This window comes from Ostrea edulis, chromosome 8 (assembly GCF_947568905.1).
Source record: "Ostrea edulis chromosome 8, xbOstEdul1.1, whole genome shotgun sequence".
Classification (NCBI taxonomy): Eukaryota; Metazoa; Mollusca; class Bivalvia; order Ostreida; family Ostreidae; genus Ostrea; species Ostrea edulis.
In genome coordinates, this window is record NC_079171.1 from 41,932,649 (window position 1) to 41,950,832 (window position 18,184).

Here is an 18,184-nt window from a genome sequence, read left to right on the forward strand (position 1 = left end):
ACGCGGAACGCGGTAGTCCTTCGGGTTGTCGACGCTTCTGCACATATCGTCTTGGGGTAAAATCGTAAGCCATAGACGTTACGAAATGTGTCATTCTGTTCATTTCTCGATTACCTTAGACTTTGACCTACTTCTCAAGGTTTAAGGTCACTGAACCTGTTTTATCTTGTGTCCGTACGGCAAATCGTTCTTGACTTTGACGTGTCTCGCATGGAAATTGTCTAATGTAAGGGTTAATAACTCCCGTGAAGATTCATTGAATCCTTTCAATAAATGTACACATCAGTTCTATTTAATGACCTTTTGCGCTCCAGCAAAGGTTTGATGTTCCTGTCATTTATAGTTCAAAGGAAGAGCGATAACGATAATTTCTACGTAAGGTCCAATAACTCAAAGGGCAAAAGCTCATGTAGGCAGGGTCACATGTGATCATATTTCGAGATGTTGTATACGATGTGCTGTACAATTTTCCATACGTCTAAAGATGTCAAATTATTTTTGGCTGAGAGAAAAGGAAGAAAATAATAATAATAGACAGAACGATATCAATAGGACTTTCCGAAGAAAGTTGGAACGCCCTAATAAACAGAACAAAATCAAAAGGACTTTCCACAGTATGATGGAAAGCCCTAATAACTAGTGATTCTAATTATTCGCGAACAAGTAGAGGGATTTCCACCCTGTATGTTTAAAAAGATATAAGAATGTTTTATATGACGGAAAAAATTATAAAGGACCGAATGTAGTGGTTTGTAAAGGAGGGGTGAATTTCTCAACTTCACAATTTCTAATTTAAAACTTAACAGCATTAAAAACTGCTGATGATATGCACCTTTGAGCTTGACCTCAAATTCAAGGTAAGAAATTTCAGAGCGAAAGTTGAAATCGCTGATTATATTGAATAGTATCAAAACATTCTGAAGCTTTACAAGGTGGGGTAAATGCATCAAAAAGGATTTAAAGGTACATATACGGTCAAATAACATCCATTGTATTTAAAAATACTCTAAAAGACTTTGGAAATGAATGAGATTTAAACATTATGAAGCTTTACAGGGTGGGGTAAATCTATCGAAAAGGATTTAAAGGTATAGCATCCATTGTATTTAAAAATACTCTAAAAGACTTTGGAAATAAAAGACATTTTATTTTCAATATGACTTTGACCATTACCTTATTTTGAAGGTCAAATGTAAAGGACCTTAGTATAAGTGACCTTATACCTCTACCTATATCAATGCAAAAGCTTAATGCTTAGATAATGATATAACCCCCTTCGATTAACCTCTCCAGGAGAGGATGTTTCAATATAAATTTATTAGTGAGTTTCGTGTCTCTATGACGTTTGATTGAGTAGGAGTAACAATAACAACCCTTTTAACAAGAATTTCGGCCATTTGCAGAAAGGTCAAAGTTCAGAATTGTAATAAATTATGTTAAAATCAATTAAGAAGGCAATGCTTATGCATAACCTATTTAAAAAATATATCATGCAGGTTAAAAAATCACAGCATTTATGGCAAAAAAAAAAAAGATCCATCCCTGCTCAAAGGCCGTAAACGTCGATCAACGGCCTAAATTTCGCAGCCTTTCACTGGCAATGATGCCGTCTCCATATTGATGAACTATTCTCGAGCAGGACCTTAAACAATACACAACCAACTAACAAGGCAGATTTGGAGGACTCTGTGGTGTCTTTTCTCACGAGTTCACATGGATATAATGAATCAACATATGAATGAAAATGATTATTGTTAATATATAAAACGTCATAAATATATCTAAATGTCGAGTTGAAGGCCAGAGCAAAAAAATGTTTCTTCTGGTGTAGAAGCTTTTGAATAAAAATGCTTCATAATAACCTAATAACATAGTGGAAAGGTTGTGGTACAAGCATGTGCATGTAATATTAAGTTTGTTCGAAATAGTGACGATTATGTCAAGCTAGTACTACTGAATAACGATTATTATACTACGACGTCCTTTCACTACGCTGATACAACTTCACAACAAACCTTATATCTTGCTACGTCCATTTTAAGCATGTTAAACACTATTGAAATTTCAATGGACACCTAATTTACACACTTGCGATCTAACAAGCAAACAATGCATGTCTTCCTACAAAACGACATAATTATGTATCCAAAATTAGTAGAAAAAATAATACTTTATCGCTGCATCATGTAACAGAATATTGCTAAAACAGGATGCAATGATATTAAAAAGAAAATTGAATTCTGCTTCCTTTAAACACAATAGCGTGTTGGATTACGAGTTTGTTGGAAGAAGTGCGACCCACGTATTCATTTCGTTAATAATACATCCACTACGCTTTTAACATTTAGTGTTTACTATTGGAATAAGCGAGGGTGTATACTTCTGACCAATCAAAGCGTATTAATCCATATCTCTCTGAATCTGCACTTCTTGTCATTTTAATCCCACTAATGTGTAAATACAGCATACGTACATTTACATGTATGTGTATTAGTTAAATTGTTTGCATTCCTAACGAGAAACCAAAAATGGCAGTTTTACTTCAACAAAATTATTCATATTTTCATTTCATCCTTGATAAGACATTCTTATCATTTACAAGGTATCAAAGGATGTTAAAATTTGTTAACATTACGAATACAATGAAACACGCTGATAGCGAAGTCATGGAGACAAGGGAATATCTATGCACGTACTTCATCATATTCGATACGTTGATATATATTTAAACAATTAGAAATAACATCATTTAGGGACGAGATCAAAAGTTCAATGTCTGACAAAAAACTAAATTCACATAGCTTTCACCAGGACTCCCCCTCCACTCCCTTAAAGGTCATAGGGGACGATTTCTAATCATACCTTTTCTCTTCATAATTATCAACTTCATTCATTAGACTCCTCATAAAAATGCTTTTTTGAGATTAAAAAAAACGATCTGAACTCTAAGAAAACGAAGAGCAAAGGTACTGAATAGAAAATCGTTACCCGATTATCGTTCCTAATTCCTCGAATTTGTGACGTCATAAGAGACCACGATCAGATTTGCGATTAAAAAACAAAAGTAAACCCATAGACGAATTTATTCGCAACTGGGGGAGTTTTTGAATGAGGGAACCACAGTTTGTTTTACAATAATAACACTTTGAACTCATAATTAATGCAAATGTCAACCTGACATCAACAATTTTTCGTCGGAGGACGAACAAGATCGAAGATCGATCAAGTTCGTATTTATTCTGAATTGGTTGAAATAATACTGACTGGTTAATAGGCCTAATATATGTATGAAAATTTTCATAGGATATTCTCTGATGATGATAAGAGAAATATATAGTTACTACCTGCAATATTTCTCACTCCATGCAGACACGCAGGATCGTTTTAATTTTGTTTTCAAAGGAGGGGGGGTCAAGTTAAAGGTTGACTGAAAAATAGAGGACATCGCCCCCGTCCCACGTTGGTTCTACGTGCCTAAATCCCACCCTTACTCGGATATATTTTATAGCCAGATCAGAATATCCTTTGCACACATCGTAAGCACCGTGTATTGAAGTTCTTTTCATTATGATTCAAGGTTTTACATGTAATGTGTGCAGGTGAATATAATAATAAATATTATAGGGTTATTGAACTAATATTGGTGAATATTGGAACAAGTTGGTCATAAAAATGCACGAGCTTGCGATAATTCATCAATATTGGCATCTAAGGTGAAAGTGTGCAATATCAGCGTGCATTTCTTAAATGTTCAACATCAAACCCGTCATTGGCTTGTCGTTACGCTTAGGTCAATATTGAACGCTCATACTCGGAATGTTTCGGGCGCACACAATTTACGCAATGCAATGTTAGCGTTCAATAAATTATCAGGATATTGAACGCTAGCATTCTCTAGATTTTACGCAGTTTATATAATAGACTATTTATTAACCATATAATAAAAGTGGCTACTTAACATTCTTTTACATTAGGGTCTATATGAAGAATGATAATACTATCACCTTACTTAACAAAATGTTTTTTTTATTCTGCCCCCAGTAAGATAAGTGACGTACAAATTTGTGCTTCATGAAAAAAAGTCATCCCCCAACTCTTTCATTACCATAAAAATTGGTTTATTTCACTCGCTATATAAACTTGCAATTGCAATATCGTTCCACCATTTTCTTTGAACATTCTTTTTCAAACAAAAAGGGGTGAGGTCTGATAATGCAAGTTTCAAGATATAAAGTTAGATCTATTTATCCTCAATATATTTAGAGAAAAAAATCTTATCAGAAGTTTCATGACTATTTCATAGTTAACTTTCGTTTACAAACAAATAAAATCATGTAAATACTAAATTATGAATATATGTACTACCGTCATTATTATATACAGTCAATATTTTGCAGGAATTTCTCATCTTCGCCATGCTTGCAGTTGGTCCGTAGTCGAAAATGGTTAAAACTGCATCTGGTCGATGATTTAATTTCTTATATATACCCATTATTTTCTGCCAAAGTAGAGTCTACATGTATATGAGATCAACGAGACTGATCGTCATTTAAAACTCCGGTAATCGCGTAAAATGATTATCACACTATTTCGAGTTCGTGTTCTTGATGTACCTGCACAGGTGCTTGGGTTCAGGACCCCCCTCCCCCCCCCCCCCCCCCCCCACTCCCTCTTCGAATAAGCTACATGAGTTAATTTAATTATTTCTTTTTTGTTGAAAATATTTCTAATACATGTCAAAAACATTGTGCATATCCCTAAAGTCCAAAATAATTCAAAATAAGTCCTTTTAGAAAAATACCCTCACTGGTTATTATAACAGACCGGATGTTGTGAATTATTTTGGACTTTAGGGGTATGCACGACGTTGTTGACATGTATTAGAAATATGTTCAACAACAAAAAAATTAAATCAACTCATGTAGGTTATTCGGAGGGGGGAGGGGTCCTGAACCCTAGCACCTGTGTGTACATGCATATAGATTTCACACCCAAGTCTTTCTTAACGTTGGGTCCTTTGGACAAAAGTGCATTGAAATGCCTGACTTGCTACATTACAGTTGAATGGAAGCACGTTGAACAGTTTGATGGCTAAAATCTGCAGTTGTTAGTATAAACAAATACTCTTCTGCGTCAAGCTGGTCTCTTTTGACGTCAGCAAGCAAAGGAAATAATTCATAATACTATTTTGATACTTCATACCACAGCAACATTTGATGATTTGTAGCGACTGATACTTTACGATTTTGTTTCTGAATGACTTATTTACATATATTAAGTAATTAAAGAAGAGCACATTTTCGTGGAAAACTTTTTTTTTTAAAAATCGTCTCCTATGACCTTTAAACATAAATATGATGAATGTTGAAATCAATCGATTAAGAAGTAAACACACACGATTATAAATAACACTCTGCATACATGTTCTACTGTTTATCTAAGATAAGGTGTCATTTTGAAATATATATCGGGGTAAAGATAGGGGTTGGTAACGCGATGAAATTTTGATCACGTACCAACCCGTATTTATATCCCGATATAGATTTTAAAATGATACCTTGTTACTTATATTTACATTTTGGATCGATGACCATTCCAGAATTGTGTTAACAACAGGTTTCCATATATTTCACATTGTTGACCTACATAACGCTTCGTTCAAAATACCGAAAACACGATACAAAGTTCCATCAAATGAAGACCTGTTTAATTATTAAGACGCTGAAAAGCAAGCATATCAACAAAGACATATACTTCAACTCAGGAGCATACAATTGAAAACTTTTCCTTATGTCTAAATTAGTAATTTGGAAAAACTCATAAAAAGTAATGCGAAAGGGGGTGCGCAATGTTACAGTTCTGATGCGCCCTTTCACTTTTGAAAGTCGAAGACGCAGTTGTTGAAGACCGACTTTGAAAGACATTATGTGGACATTACGGAGTTAAGAGAAAAGAAAACTGAAGTGGAGGAACATGAAAAACAGGGCGGCAGTCGTCAGGCGTAGGCAAATATTTTATAGACAAGGCAGAGGACGCAGATATGAATCTCATCAAAGAACTGACAACGCAGAGGATGTGGAAGTGCACGAAGGTAAGCGACGGTTTTGATTGGGTTTTGTAATTGTTGACAAACATGATCTCACTGAACGCTTCTATTGACTTGATACATTTCTGTTATAGGTTTTCAACGACACCTCGCGACGATGCCCGGGTATAAAATGATTTGGCATGCTTGGAAAGCAGCATCACTCATGGCTGCTGTGGCACGCAGGCAGTGCGGTGTATAGGTCTTAATGCACTTTGACGACTTACAAATATCGGTCATAAATCCTGTTAATAATCCTTTTGCTAAAAGTCAAATTTCATCATCTAGCATCAGGTACATTCCGCATCACCCATATCAAAGTTGCCAAATTCAGCCACTGCTTACATGAGATTGACCAGGGATCAGAGTAGCAGACGAAATTTTAAACATACACTTTTCATACGAAAAGCATTGTTTTACAGAAATGTTTTATCATTGATGAAAGTCCACTGCTTGGAATACAAATAAAAGCATTCATATATTTTGTGTTGTTGATTTTATCTATTGATATACTTATGTAATAAGCGGAAGCGATGGTAGATGTGTATTACCTTAGAAAAAGTAGTACCGGTAACCTTTAACAAATGTTCATACGCACAGCCTCTGTTGACCCCGTATAGGTATTTATACATTAATACTTACATATTACTCTTTAAAGTGTTACATAAGATAAACAGTTGAAAATTTAAATATCCACATTTGAAAGTGTACATTAGAACTATTAATTGTTCATTAATATATGATGTTTAACAGTCACTTGTCTTTTTTTTCTTTTTCCACTGAACTGTAATCGATGTCAGATGACAGAAACTGACGACATTGATCTTAGATTTCACCCATTAAAAGTACAGGATAAAAAATGATTTTGCTATTAGCGTGAATTGTATATGTAAATATGTTCTCTGTAACCGTGTTTTACTGTAACGTGTGTATGAGGAAATAATGTTTCTACAGAATAATTGTAGGGTTGTGTACATTTGGTATTCAGATATTAGTTTTACTTTTCTACAGAAAACATTGCCCGTAACAAGTCGGCATGGCAACATCATCAATTTCAACCACATGACGATAGATACAATGCAAGAAATGCTGTGGATGGACTCAAATCTAACCTGACCTCAGTGGGAGGGGAGTGTGTCATATCAACTAATGATCAACAGACAGCTACATGGAGAGTGGACCTAGAGGACATCCTCAGTATACGTCACATTACCATTTATTACAGGACGGGAATTACTGCATGGGGTAAACGGCTTCGCAATTCGTTTTGGCTTTTGATAACCTTTTTTTTTCTCTATTTACGGATGTATGTTTAATTGCCGTTATAAAATTTAGAAATTCATTTCAAAATTAAGGATTATCTCCCTCATGCATAGCTCTTATCCTTAGACGAATTTGACTCCACTTTTTTGGCACACTGTTTTTCCCTATAATAGCTTTAAAACTTCATTGTTATTTCGGATTTCAAGAGACATACTTTGTCGAAATGCTCATCTGGTGCATCAAAATTGGTACCGCATAAGTTTTACATATACATGTATTATCAAATTGATCAATACTTATTTTACGTTTAACGTGTATTTTCATATAAGTATATGCACTATCATATGAATGCTGTAATGGTGAATAATTTCACGGGTTGTAATTTTCGCGGTTTTTCCATTTTTGACACATTCGCGGGTTCATAAATTCGTGGACTCGAATCACTATCAGTCCCTCCTTTTTTAATACATTGTGTATTAAAGAAAGGTTATAAAAATAATATTGATGGTTTCTTAAATTCGCAAGTTTGCCTAGACCGCAAATATAGTGAAAATGTCCACCGCGATTTATTTTCCCCCTAAACAGTTCATGGTGAAAACCTGAATAAATATGATCGTGATGACAAACATGATTATATGACAAACATACCTAGACCATTGGTGTAATATCTGATATCACAACATTAAATGATTCTCTTGTCCTATGTATATATCTTGTGTCATACTAAGAGAGACAAGAGAGAGAGCTAGAAAGAGAGGGGGACGGAGAGAGAAGAATGAAAGATCATTTAAAATAAATTGATTAATACTTGAAATAAGTTTAAACTTTTCTAACATGGACGTTTTTAGATATACCTATAGCTCGATGATATATATTTTTCTGAATCAAGATTCAATATTGAAAGATAAATTGTCCATTGATATTTAGTAGTTTTGAAAAAATTCAAACTTCTTCCCATATTAGTGAATTCAAATGTCTGATCGAGGTATTTAAGTTGACGTAAACCGACTAGTTTCACTCCTTTTTTACTTGGTTTCACTTTAGTTCCCCGTAGCAACATATGTGTCTACTCTAATCTCGGCTTTATTCATCTATGCTTGACGCAGATTGGCCTCTGGAATCGCATTACTATTAAACTTGTTGCATTAGGACTAACAGGAGAACCACGAAGGTAAATCATGCGCCCGACGGACAGTGATGACAAAATTCGAGTGCAATATCTGTACCCATAATTACAAAAAGTCCAGGAAACTATTTATAAGTCACAGGTGCACTAGTCCTGCTGAAATGCATCTTGAATTTATATTCCTTCGAGAGGACGTTTTTGATGAAATTTCAGGGCAATATCTGAATCCGTAACGAAAAGAGTTCGGAAAACTATTTGACGTACTTTTGGCCTAAAGTAAGTCTTGGTGCATCAATCCAGCTAAAATGCACAGTCACTCTTACGCTTTTCAAGGGAGAAATTGTGACCAAATTTATTCTGTTACGGAAAAATATCTGGAAAACATGACCTCGAACGGACACAAGCAAGGACAGCGCCATAACATAATACGTCCCGTCAGACAACGGGTGTACATAAATCACATACATATTTCCTGGAACCCGTGTACCGTTGGTATTTTTTATTGTTGAATACATAAAGGTGATTTCATAAGAAACAGCGAATACACAATAGATTATCATCAAATATACAAATTAGACTATTGATCTGCTTTTCTATATGTATGTTTTGTGATACTTTCAATTGCACTAATTATTAACACAGAAAATTAATAGAGTCAACGTCTAAAATATATTTCAAAATATTCAAACAAAAGCTTGAACTGTTTCGATGTTGGAATAAAGAAAAATGGCATATTAATCATGTGTAAGTGAATTATTCATCATTCAAATATCAACGTAAGTAGTTGTTGATAATAACCCCATTTGACCTAACACTGTTACTTCAATTTAATTTCTTTAACAATCGCTGCGATTAATATACAAGTATATAAATTTAAGACGAAGGAAAAAATTATATTAGAATCTGTGAATCTCCTTGAATTGAAAATAGGAATGTCGTCAGCTGTGACATTCAGTGAGGAATATATATCGCGGCAATGCTGTCGTGACACAGATTCACTTTTCTCATGGTTTCATTCAAAACATCCGTGACTTTTGTATTTCCGGAAACGTAGCGGTTAACGTGCCTGGCGTCGGTGGCCTAGTGGTGAGGCCGCCAGACTCTCGACCGAAAGATCGTGGGTTCGAGTCCTGGCCGCTGCAGGGCGGACGTTGTGTCCTTGGGAAAGGCACTTCACATGAATTTCCTCACTCCACCCAAGTGTAAAAGGGGTACCTGGCTATAGACAGTGAAATATATTGTTAGAATATTAGTGCTCTAGCGCTTGTAATGACAGCTTGCACTGTATGCTTCCTAGGAGGCTGAGCAAGTTCTAGGTTGATACAAGGTCTGCCGGGGTAATAATGTACATTTATTTTTGTAAAGTGCTTTGAGCAGCATACGCTGGAAATGGCGCTACATAAAACCAATCATTATTATTATTATTCTCACAGCTGCGACCGAAGTTCGATCAGCATGGTCGCCAGTAAACTGGTTCCCCGCTAATTGATGCTACACACAAACAACGGGTAAGCGGTACTTTGGTTAGCCCAAATGAGCCGATTTCATTGGTCAGTTGATTTTTATGTCTCACTAGAGAGATTCCGAATGATAGAGTCGGTGTAGTCTAGTTATGACGTCAAAGTCTACTGCACTACGTTACGAAGTTGTGCGCTCCATAGCCCTACTTCACTGTATTCGTAACGTAGTGTTGTCGACTGTGATGTCAAAGTTAACGTCGTTGTTGTTTTGAAAGGAACTCTCGTTATACACGTAAAATGACGATACAGCCCGAATCTTGGCCGTCAAAAATTGGCTCGTACCTGTTGTACCCGTAGAGAAGCGAGATCAACATGGAACCAGTTTAGGTCGTCAGTAGCAGTATGTAGTCCCCCACTCGTGCATGTGCGTTTTCCCAGGTACTTCAGTTTCTTCTCATATCAATTATCCTTTCACGGTAATACCCGAGCCGATGAAGAATATTGATATAAGTTGTGAAACTTTATTATTAGTCTGTGTTGAATATTTTTTTACGATCGAAACTCTATTTAATACCAAGCATGTGGAGAAGGAGCCGTTATTGCATATTATTTATGGTTTACGTTTGAGCAGAACTCGAACAAACAACTGCGTAAAAAAATTAACACATTAACCACTAAACCACAAGGACAAAGTTATAAAGTTAACAACTTTGGTCCCAGGAAAACATATATTGTCACAAAGAAATTCTACATTAAATATGAAAGGTACATCACACCCCATTCAAAATTTATGAACAAGGTTAAAATTTTAACATTTGGGACAATCCTTAGAGTCAAGGCACCATTGGTATCAAATGAAATTTCTTGCCATAAAAAAATTATATTAAAAATACCAAAGTCATATCTTCAATAGTTTTGAGATACACTGTACTACCAAAGTGAGGTTTTCTTAAATATAGGTCAATGTCACAAGGCTACATATTTAATTTCATAAGAAGGTATCGTCACAGTGAATGCATATGTGAAATGTGACGGTCACATAATCACTAAGCTATGAGGAAGGTTCAAATTTCAGACAAACAAACAAAACAATGGCTACTCCTGTAATATAAAAGTAACAAATATGACACACTTAAATATTTCCATTATGTCGCTAAAATTCATGTCACTATGCAAATTAAATGTGTATTAGTTAGATGAAATTAGGAATATTTACTATACCCCTGTAATTGTCACATCATCCTATTAGTTACGTGCCCCGATTTTATATTTTTCAAAGATCCTGCAAGGAATTGTTTCAGCGCAAGTAAAAGCTGTAATAGAGGGATAAACGCATTCAAATATTGGAGAATGTCAGCAAAACACTAGCATCATTAATATTTTACCAAAAATATCGAAAATCGTCAAATTCGAAGGTGTTTTTTTTTAATACAAACAATGATCGATTATAGCAGTACCGAAATTTATCATGTCTTCCTACATTATAAAGATTTGCAGAGACACAATTTCTCTCATGGATGCACATGCACAAAATATCAGTAAATAATCACATCCATTCACTTGCGGCAAATCCTTTTTTGTACACGTTTGACATACCTATTCATGTGCACGCTAGAGTCACAATACATCATAGTACATAATATGCATCAAAATTGGAAATCTATAATTACTGATGATAAAAGAGAAACGCACAGCACAGTTTCATATTCATTTGAATACTTGAGAAATACTAAATAATTGATAACACAGAAACTATGAAAACGCCGGGTTAAAAATCGATATATCGCATAATTACAGCCATTAACAGGTTGAGGTAACCTAAGTTCAATATCTAGTCCCCCATGAACACCAAAGGTTGCCTGAAAACGTCTTCCCGTGGACAGAGTTTAGTTTATAACAACTGTCGTCTAGAGATGCTGTAATGCTCTAACTGTAATCAAAACTTTATACCCCTCCAAACTGGTCAGTTTCCTGGATGTAATGTTGTGCAAAACGTTCATGTTTGCGCCGATACACTCTGAGGCTTCCATCAGACCTCTGCAGTAAAGATCGAGATTCATCGCTGAACCAAACTGTCCACCAGCGTCGCTGCAACCACACTTTATGGATATGAAAGCATTGACGATGTTGCGGAGGCAGAACAATGCCATTAAGAGGCCACTAAAAAGTATGCGCGCTCTTATTCCAGTATCCCATAGTCAAATGCTAATAGTTTGATTTATTACCTAATCTACTATATAAATTTATACTACGTATTTCTATCTCTTTTCCGATCTTAATCAGCTTTCATCGTCAATTTCCCATTATTCCATTATAACCTGCATATGGTATTTATATCTCTCAACTGATTCGATATGCAAGAGCTTGTTCTGCGTATCATCATCATTTTTGTTTAATCGAGACAATACTTTACCTCTTTTAGTATTTCGTAGTATTGTTTTTCTACTTAAAAGTTCCAATCAGGGTGGTGTATTTATTTTACCATAACAAATAACAATATGGTCTACTTATACTGTATCGGACAGTATAAGAGGGAACGTCTACTGCCTCGCTAGTGAGCTAGCTTTTCTAGTGATATGGTAGAGTATCTCTCTTGATCACGCAAGTTAAGCAACGGCGAGTGTGATCAACACTTGTCTGGGTGACCGCTACACGTCACAATTGTTTCAAAAATCCACTTTGACACAGACTCCCACAATCCACTCTACACACTTTTTTAAAAATCTTTTTTTATCGAAATACATTGTCACCTCTTTCATTTATAAAGTTAGTTTCTTCACTTCTCACGATACTCGATAAAACAATGTTCCAGTTGGACATGTTACCTATGTGTCTGTATGCATCGTCGCAAGCCACGTTTATTGTATCCGTTTACATAGTAGGGTAGGTACTACCGGACTCAGTAGCCGTGGTTAGCGACGATGGCTTGTGTTTTCTGTGCTGGATGACGTGAACACCCCTACTAACGTTATTGTTATTTAAATTTACACCACGTGGGTTTTTTGACCCATTAAAAGGCTAGAGGTGAGGTCAAATTCCGCAGTGAAGGAAACCGGAAATAAATCTGCCAAAGCTATAGTCATTTTCTATATACTGTAATAGACATGTATCATCATTACGTAGAAAATTCAATTAAGTACTGTCATACCGGCGATGATTGTGAAATAGTGAAAAGCTCAGGAAGTTAAAGTCATTTCAAGATCTAAATTGTAGTTTAACTGATATTTAGTCTTACTGTCGTGTCATGAGGGGGGAGGTTCTTTTCTTTTGTCTGGGGGGGGGGGTGGGGGGTGGGGCGGTAATAATTCCATTGTTTATAATATATGCAAATAAAGAAATTGGGGTGACTGCTTTCTTCCATTTTCATTTATAGTGGTATTTAGGGTAAAGACATAATTGCAAACATGTATTGATGGAGAATTTGTTTTAAAAAAATATCTTTGATAGTAAATTTTTAACACCCCCCCCCCCCCACACACACACACCGAATCACGAAATCAAGAAGTTTTTCGAACTTAGGAGAAAAGTTCTCCCTCCCCGATTTAGGATTTTGTAGAGTGGGTAAGTCACAGGACAAAATAATTTATTTTTCTCTTGTCAAGGATTTTAACAAATTAAGTTATCTTCAGCATTGATTACAAAAAAAAGAAGAATATTTTGCATTGAAAATAAAATTAGTGAAGAAAATGTGCGATTCCTATAAACTGCACAAAATAATTTATCACATTATAAGTAAATCATCGTCACAGAAAAAATGAAATTGATGTTATTGTTAGATACTATTACTACACTTCTATAGAATGCTATTCTTAGATTTATTCCTCTTTAAAGATACCTCATAAATTTTATAAGATATCTTATTAAACTTACAAGATATCTTCTAAAGTTTATGAAATATATTAATTGTATCCTTTATAATTGGATATCTGATAAAATATGATATATTTTGTATATTTTTCTTAACAAATATATGTTTTATATTTTATAAGATATCTTATAAAACATATATATCTTATGTCTTTTAAGATATATCAAACTTAATAAGATATTTTATAAAATATCTCAAAAACGAATCTTTATAAGATATCTTGTTAACTTTATAATGTATCATATGAATTTACTTTTATAAGATATTTCATAAAACATATAAGATATCTTGCATGTATATTATAAGATATATCAAAGCTTCAGCTATATTTTTAAAAAAAAAATGTTTATGAGATATCTTATAAGATATGCAAGATAACTTATAAAGCTTGTGAGAAATCTTATAAAACATTTAAGATATCTTATGTTTTATAAGATATCATTAAAATAAATTTGAAATACCTTCTATTTTTATACGATATCTGTTAAACATGATAAGATATCATTTGATATACAAGATATCTTATAAAGCTTAGGAGATATCTTTCACAATTTATAATATATATCTTACATATTTTATAAACTGTAAATTATATAAGATATATATCTTATAAGATTTATTAGATATCTTATCAGAAATAGAAGATATTTCATAAATTATATACGAAATCCTTACATGAATACCCGGTAGATATAAATATGGCGTGCCATACACCTCACTTAGGAAGAAGCTAGATTAGCAGGATTTATACAAATTATATGAATATATACATATTTTCTATATCTCTTACGAAATATCTGTGAAAAGCCTAATATGCATTTTCATAAATTTAAAACTTAACATACCAATTTTACTATTTATGCTAAAGCAATTCATCAGCAAATATGAATTATTACTACGGCTGTGCTCTGCAATGCATGCAAGCAGGTAGTTATAGTTATACAGTATCAAAGTTGGTTAAGAAGTACTATGTACAAGTTACTGCTCATAAATGGAATTTCAATGGTTGAACATTTTTCACATTTATTGAAATATACATAGGTTTCTTTTCTATATGTATTGGTCAGAAAGTAAGACAATGTTACACCACTGTATCTGCATAAAAGTTTTTTTTTTTTAGTCTTAAATATTAAAGAAATTAAACCTTTAGAGTGGAAAATCTTTACAATATGTCTATATATACATAAAATCAGATGCTGAAATTTTATAAAATTTAATTCAATATCAGTATATATACATACATTTTAAAGTTATAACAATTTCTTAAAAATTCTTGGAAGTTATTTTTATAACTTTAGTCTGTGACATGCACTTTAAAGCATCCCAGATTGCAGGATTTGAAGGTAGATCCTTAATGTAAACTGATGAATTCATTTAAGAATGTGCACTGCACACCAGCTATTTCCTCAAAATGAATATCTGAAAGAAAAAAAAATTCACAATGATCAATATAAGCTATCTAAATTTTATTTTCCAGTATGAAATATGAATACTGATTGATTGTCTTAATTACTTAATTACTCCTTCTAGATATCTATTCTGTTTCAATTTAGTATCAATAGCATTAAAGACAAGAGGCTCATGGACCACATGAGTTACCTTGGCCCATATTTAAAGATTGTTCTTGTATATTTGCATGTAAAGCTTTGATCCATATTGTGGCCCCAACTTAACCCCGTAACCATGATTATTACAAAATTGAATCTGCACTATGTCAGGAAGCTCTCATGTAAATGTAAATTTTGTTGTCCCAATGGTTCTTGAGAAAAAGATTGTCCCTGTATATTTGTATGTTAAACTTTGATCCCCTATTGTGGCCACATCCTTCCCCTGGGGGGTGAGGGGGGAGGGGGCATAATGTTAACAAACTTAGTTAACAAACTTAAATCTGCACTATGTCGGGAAGCTTTGACATAAATGTAAGACTTTCTGGCCCAGTGATTTTTTTAAAGAAAAATTAAAAAAATTTCCTTATATATTTGTATGTGAAATTTTGATCCCCAATTGTTGCCCCATCCTACCCCCGGGGGCATGATGTTATCAAACTTGAATCTGCACTATGCCAGGAAGCTTGCATGTAAATCGCAGCTCTTCTGGCCCTGTGGTTTTTTAGAAGACTTTTAATGACCCCACCCTATTTTGTGATAATCTCCCCTGTGAAGGGTGGAAAGTTAGGCTGAAATTAACACTATGGTTCTGGAGAAGAAGTTGAAAAGGTTGTACAGATGGACTGATGGCAGCAAAAATTGACCAGAATTGCTGTTTCAAGCTTTCAGCTCATGTGAGCTAAAATCGATTTGGAATTTGTCTTTGCTATGTGATTTATTTCTATCTACACTGCATATACACTATGCCTATTTTACCAGAAAGAAAAATCTTATTTATAACTTTACATATATATTTTATGATTTTTTTCAAAATAGATATTTAATATAATTAACATTTTATAAAAGAGAAACAAAAATACCACAATCACAATTTGAAACTAAAGATTGTTTATTAGGAAATACATATGTCTCCCTGAGCTCCCAAAATTGGAAGTTCTCCAAATGAAACTGCCCCTTAGTGTACTGTATGGTATGGAGCTAGGAGAAAGCATGAGCAGAAGCATATAAGCATTTATGAACTCCGATCAGCTATATAGAAGTGTTCACAAATTATTTTATACCGTCCACCCCTCATATTTTAAGAAAACAATTGGATCCTCCTATCCCTACAATATATGCCAATCTACAAATGGCATTGAAGTATTGTGAAAAGTTTAAGTCTAACTCTGATAATCCATATCAGAGGAGAAGCATTCACATGCTATTTAAACATCTTCCACCCCTCTTAGATCCACTATAACTTTTAGGAAAATAACTGGATCCTCCCGTCCCAACAATATGCACATCTACATATTGCAATGAAGCATTGTACAAAGTTTCAAGTATATCGGATAAGCCATATAGGAGGAGAGAAGCGTTCACAAGAATTTGTGACAGACAGAAAATACAAAACAATGTTTCGATCCCACAGGCACTTGTTTCATACATGAGTCCCCCTCCTTAATAATACCGGTATTATTAAGGAGGGGGACTCATGTATGAAATAAGTGCCTGTGCTCGATCCCCCTGGAAGAGGGGAGACATAATAAACGAACTGTAACATCATGCTTCAAAATACTTACAATTTATACTAAGACACTGAATACTTACAATTTACACAAAGACACTGTACTATTTGATGGGCAGCAATTAAAACATATGGCTTCTAAAAGGAAAAAAAATCATGCAGTTATTTAGTATGTAACAAAAAACGTAATATTATGAAATTATACGATTTGTCAATAATTAAGATTCAGTATTCCATGAAACAGTCTGTGTCACCTGCAAGTGTACTATATACTCAACCAAGACATAAATACATGCAGGCAAAGTGATAGCATAAACAATAATTTATCTCTTCATGAAAATATTTCTAAGATCTGCTACATGTATAATTATTAGCTTAATTCTTATAATCTTAATTTTTTTACTTGTATATGATGAAAGTTTTGAGGTAGAAATTGTGTTTATGCCTTTGTATGCATGTACATAATTTGTAAATGTAGTTGTACTCCTAAGTAAATTTTACATAATAAAACACTGAACACATATACATGTACTTCATAAGTTCTGTTACATGTACATATACAATCATGCATAAAAAGATGTTTAAATACTATAACATTTTTTTAAGAAACATAATTATCTGCATGCAGTGTATAGCTTGGTTAAAAATTTAAGGACAGATAAAATTATCTCGCTTTGTAGACAGAATAATCTCCTTTGAATTAAAATCTTGAAAACATAATCATTACATTCAATTATAGGAAGATGTGATACCTTGACAAATCTAGGATTCCTTTGAAGATCTCAAAATGCATTTGTTCAGAGGGTGGTAATCACTCAAAGTTCCCAAAAAGTACACTGAAAGCAGACACATGCACAAATATGTATTAAGATTTGAAATTTAGGCTAAAAATATAAATTGCTGTGTAAGTCAAAATAATGGCAAGAGAAAAAGAATCCCACTTCTCTATGATACACTTCCTAGTATTGAGGTGTACCGAAGACAAGTCGAATATACCAGTCTAATTTTAATTCAGATTGGGATATATAATTCATATCTTTTTTCTTTAACTGTAAATAATTAAGTTTTAACATTCTGATCACAATCTCCATTTGAACTTATTTTCACTTGTCAATGAAACTTTTAGATTTAGTTTGATTAAAATTACTTATTATAGATAAAATTGAATTACAGATGTCAAGTCCCCCAAACAATGTTTCTTCAATGATCTCTTCAACAATATGTTTATTTTAAAAACTAGGGGTAGTGTGTTTAATTTAGGGTGAGAA

At 33.8% G+C, this 18,184-nt stretch overlaps 1 long non-coding RNA gene across 1 annotated transcript; it reads right to left on the reverse strand.

Annotated features, from left to right (window-relative positions):
• Window positions 1-14,791: 14,791 nt before the first annotated feature.
• On the reverse strand, window positions 14,792-17,719 carry LOC130049075 (uncharacterized). The gene is made up of 3 exons (XR_008797597.1): window positions 17,669-17,719; window positions 17,000-17,054; window positions 14,792-15,221 (listed from the first exon to the last, which is right to left on the reverse strand). It is a non-coding gene; the product is annotated as an uncharacterized LOC130049075 (long non-coding RNA).
• Between the last annotated feature and the right edge of the window lie 465 nt (window positions 17,720-18,184).